Source organism: Lactuca sativa, chromosome 1 (assembly GCF_002870075.4).
Source record: "Lactuca sativa cultivar Salinas chromosome 1, Lsat_Salinas_v11, whole genome shotgun sequence".
NCBI classification, from domain to species: Eukaryota; Viridiplantae; Streptophyta; class Magnoliopsida; order Asterales; family Asteraceae; genus Lactuca; species Lactuca sativa.
Genome location: NC_056623.2, coordinates 192,116,794 through 192,122,306, shown reverse-complemented (window position 1 = coordinate 192,122,306; position 5,513 = coordinate 192,116,794).

Sequence of the window (5,513 nt, the reverse complement as noted above, 5' to 3'; positions counted from 1 at the left end):
ATTCCAGATTCTGCATTGCAAAGGTACTCAAAATACTTCTGCAATCTGCTCTTATATTTGCATTAAAGATCTTGTTTTCCATGTTCTTGGATTGTGAATGTAACAAGATTCACTTTTCACTAGGTCTATTAAAAAACTTAAATCACACTCATAATCATCTCTGCTTTCATCTCAACGAGCTAAAAGAGGAGAAAGGATTCTTGACGTGGATGAAATAGTGACCACACAACAGGTTGTAGAGGAGGTGGTGTAAAGGGAGAAAGGAGGCTGTTCGATTCCCTTTTTTTGTTCTTTTTGTTGCAGGTCCGGAAGAAGAGGATGATGAATAGTGAAGAAATCATACACCTTATACACTTACACCTTATATTACTTCAAACCCACGTAGACTTCACCTGTTATCACCAAGAACACGTAAACCACTTCCATTAAACCACCTTAAAAGCTCATGCATGAAGAACACGTAAAACCTAATACTATTCATTGTCTTCCTCATAAACCTCTCCACCTTATACCTCCATTTTACCCACCATAAGCACTTACCTGGTATAGCCAAGAACACGAACAGAAAACCACCTTGAATCGTTACCTCATACACCACTATACCTTCAAACCACCACAAAAGCTGTGTTACCGGTAGCTTTAGGCTAACCGGTCACAAAGCATAAAACAATTAAAGTTAGGAAGCATAATGGTTAATTATTACAAAAAAATTATATAAGGGTGTTTTTAAGTATTGGGGTATAATACATAGGGTTTTTCTGAGTTTTTCTGTTCTATATATAAGCTTAGGTACATCACAACCACATATTCCCTAAGCCTATATATATATATATATATATATATATATATATATATATATATATATATATATATATATATATATATATATATATATATATATATATATATATATATATAGGCCGGTTCCGATGAGGACATTTTTTTCGATGAAGACACCTTAAAAAATTGAAAAAATAGGAAAAAAAAAATCATAAAATCAAATATAATACTATACTGGAGATAAAAAAAATTGGAAAATTTTTTAAAATTTATGAATTGTATTTTTTTTAATTTTTTTTAAAGTGTCCTTACGAGGCCTCACTGAAAAATGAGTCCGCTGAAAAACAACCATGTGCTTAAAATATGTTTTAATTTATATTTGTGATATCTCAAACCATAGTCATCATATTAAAATAGATGTGATATTTATTTGGAACAACTTTATATTTTGTACTTGATTTTATGACTTTAAAATTCTTAGCAATGTAGATGTGACCTTGCAAAATAGACTTGTGTTTCTTAAAATGGTTATTTCTAGTAAAAACTTGTATTCATTTAACCTAATAATATTTACACACAATTCAAATGTCAATTTCTTTTTCATCATAATTATATATTTGAAATAAAAAAAACAAAAACATAAAAACAAACATATACTTCATCATAAGTAAATACTATCTCCAAACCCATTATATAATTGTCTGTTGGGCTGGAGACTTGTTTGAAGATTGCGTCATTTGGGCTCGGCTGTTAGTCCATTATTTTTGTACTCCGGTGTTGGGCTTGTCCATACCGTGAGCTTGCTAGGTTACTATATAAGTATATGCTTGCATGCATATTAGAATAATGATTTAACGATTAATCTAGACGATTACGATATCATTCCAGATTTCTTTATCGTTTTTGTAAATCTCCAATCCTCTACGGTTGATGTTCTTGATCGAGCTCTTCTGAGGGTTTATTTTATAATCATTCGACTTGTTTGATTCATCGTTGAGTTGTTCTTTATTTCGCATTCGTTCTTACTGTTTAATTATTTATTCACCTGTTTAAGATCTAATCGATCTTCAAGATTAAGTTTTAATCTCATCAATTGGTATCAGAGCAGGAGGCTGGGTAATCGATACACATCTTTTCTGTGAAAAGGTTTTAATTAGGGTTTTTCCGCAATTACTAATATTTATTGAGCCGTCATCTCATTATTGACGTATCTTGATATTTATTGTTTTGCCCTAATCTGAGTTATTACAAGTCTGATCTTTTAACAGGTTTTTTCGATCATAATGGACGAATCGCAATCAAATCCTATCAATATTTCCAACAGCATCGGTTCGACGACGAAGATTCCAATCCTATATACCCATGATTATGAAGTCTGGGCGCATCACTTCGAAGACTATGTTATAGGATCTAAGGATAATGGATACCTCATATGGGAAGCAATCATCAATGGACCTTTTTCTCATTCTGCAACGTCAAGAATTGTTAAAACTCAAAAGGAGTATAATGATCTGCTGAAGGATGTCAAAGATATTGCACAAGATGAAAAGGATAAATTCCAGTGTAATATCAAGGGGTTAAGATTGATAAGATTCGCTCTTCAGTCCGACACCTTCAGGTTGGTCAGCTCATGCACGACGGCAAAGGAAGTTTGGGATAGACTTCGCGAACTGTACTCTACAGACGAGGATCTTGAACATTCTATCCAAACCTTGCTCTTATCCGAGTTTGGAGAATTCAGACAAGGAGCCGAAGAAACCGTGACCCAGACGTTCGATCGCTTCAATCATCTTCTCAGCAAGATGATCAAACATGATATCGAAAGGAAGCTTATCGAGCAGAAGGTTACGTTCTTAAATGGTCTAAGGTCAGAATGGAGAGCAGTGGTGTCAACAGTCAAAGCCCATGAGCAGTTTAAATCATATTCTTTGGCGAAACTGGTGGGTATTCTCAAGTCTCAGGAGAAGATTGTGCTGCAGGAAAAGAACGTTGTTTCAAGCCTAGGTTCTCTGGCCCTTCTGTCAAAAAGTAAAGCTGTGATGGAGGACGAAGACTTCAACTTGGAGAAGTATGACCTCACATCTGAGGATTATGCTATGATGGTGTCTAACCCCAAGAGGTTCATAAAGAAGAGATTCCCCAGCAACAAAAACCGAAACTGGCAGGGGAGTTACAGTTTAGAAAAGGTTAATAATGAACCGAAGGTTGAAGAGCCCAAGAAGGAACCGAAAGCAGATGGTGATTCAGGAGTAAGCTGTTACTACTGTGGAGGGAAAAATCACTATGCTAAGGATTGTGTCCTCAAAAAGATGGCTGAAAAAGATGAGGAAAAGGATGAGGAAGCTTTGCTACAGAAAAATCTTGATGAGATGAGGAAGAAGAAATCTACCGCTAACCCTTCCATGAGTTCGGTGGAGTTGAAGTTTGGTCAACCGACTCAGAAGATGATGAAGTGAGGAAGCCTTCGCATGGAAAGGCTTGTGTGGCAAAGGAGGAAAGTAGTGGAGGACGGTGCTTGATGGTGTCCGATGTATCTCAGATGAGGGGATACAACACTGATGGAGGAAGCGATGAACCGAAGGAGCAGCAGGACATGTGCATTGCGGCCAAACCGCTCAGCGTGCAGTTCAACGAGCTCGATGAACTGATCAAGAAGGTACAATCAGTTTTCGTTTCATTCAAAGTACCACAATCCTCATATGAGAAAGAACTAAAAAATGTTAATACAAGAATTTCTCATCTAGATAGTAGTTTAACTCAAACTCGAGTCACCAATTCTAACCTAACTGATCAACTAAGCAGGGTGTCGTCGAAGAGTGAGGAGCGGCGCATGTGGATCGAGTTGAAGGAGTCTGAATTAGTTAAAATAAAAGACGAAAACATTTATTTACAAAGAGACAATTTAAAACTGTTAAAACAGCGGAATGTTTTTTGTTTAATTGCAAAACGTCTTTATTCTAATATTACTCAGCTTCACTTGGACTGTGAAATAGGACAAAAGATCCATCGCATGATTTTGCCCTTCCTTGAGTTTAAGGAGGATGAAATTGATGCCGAAGCCTATAATTGTGAGAGTGTGATATCATCTGATGACGTCAATCCGACCTACATGTATGGACTGGACAAAATAGAATCTTTCATTAAATCCAAGGACCACAAGAACATGCTTAAAAATCTTTTGGATGAAAATGATAGACTTAAACTGAGAACCGAAACCATACAAAAATTTGACTCTTTAAACGCCAACTTGAGCTCAGAAAACAAAATTGATGTTGAAAATGCATCTGAGCTTAATGAGGACGACAACATGAGTGAAATTTCTGTAGAGGACACGGTTGACTGCTCCGAATTTGTAAAAAGCGAACCTGAAAACCATAAGAATCTAATTTCTGAAAATTCAGTGGAGTTCGCTCGATTGTCCCAACAAAAGTCCCCGATCTTAGTAGAGAAAGCGGTTATATATCAAAAGGTCCAGACTACTCCAAATCAAGTGTACAAGGTCACTGGAGTAACCGAACATCAGACCGCTGAACTCACAGCTATTGTAAACGAAGACAATGCTGATGGATGTGATGAGTTCTTCTGTTCAGCTCCAATCGATAATGCAGATGAAACGGTAGGCTTGTCAGAAAGGACTTCATGGATGAGTAAAGGTAGATATATACCAGAACCTCTGAACAAGCCGGATAATTTCGATGTGCCAAGTACTAGTGGTACGAAAGACATTCCTCAAGAGAATGGAAGTTCTGTAAAAGAAGACATTCCTTCTAGTTTCTCAGTTCAAAGTGAAACTCCCAAAACTCAAAGTGAACCAGCTAAGGAGAAACCGAAAATGAAAGCCAATATCCATCATCAACCGAAGCAGATGAGGAATCTGAAACGTGAAAGGAACCAGAGATACAGGAAGAATCTCTCTGAAAGGAAACAGTTCTGGCAATCCCAGAATGCATATTTCTCTCATCAAGACAAGAATCTGAAGTTTGAAAACAATCCTGTCAAAAAGCATGAGAGTCACAACAACCGAAAGCCAAGGTTCGGTTCAGAAGAGAATACCAACCGAAACCAAAGGTTCGGTTCTGAGAATGACTCCAACCGAATGCATAGGTTCGGTTCAAAGAACGACTTCAACCGAAAGCAAAGATTCGGTTCTGAAGTCAAAAGAGATCAAAACTCTAAGGTCAGTCCTACCAATGATCAAAAGCAAAAAGGTCACCTAGAGTCTCCAGCCAAGAAGTCTTCTCAATCTAACCCCACTCCTTCTCATTCATCTACTTCTTCTAATTCTTCCAATTCATCTCCATCTAGCTCTAAAGCTCGTTCTGTTCGTTCTCAAAAATCTCATTCGACAGCTGAACAAAAAGGCAAACAGAAGGTCGATGCATCCAAACCAGAGTCTAAATCAAACACACCTAATCCGAACAAAATCAAAGTTTTTATCATTAAAAGGAAAGATGAAACAACACTTATAAAACGAACGTATCTTGTTGACATCTCTCTTACTATTCCTGTTCCCATGAAAAGCTCACGAGGACCCAAGAAACTTTGGGTTCCTAAATCTGCTTAACTTTTGCAGGTTATAAGTGACGAGCAGTTCGACGAAGAATGGTACATCGACAGTGGCTGCTCGCGTCACATGACAGGGAGGAAAGAAGAGCTCAGGGAATACAGATCTCTTTCAAATGGTGGCAACGTCAAGTTTGGAAACAATTCTTTCGGCACTATAAAGGGATACG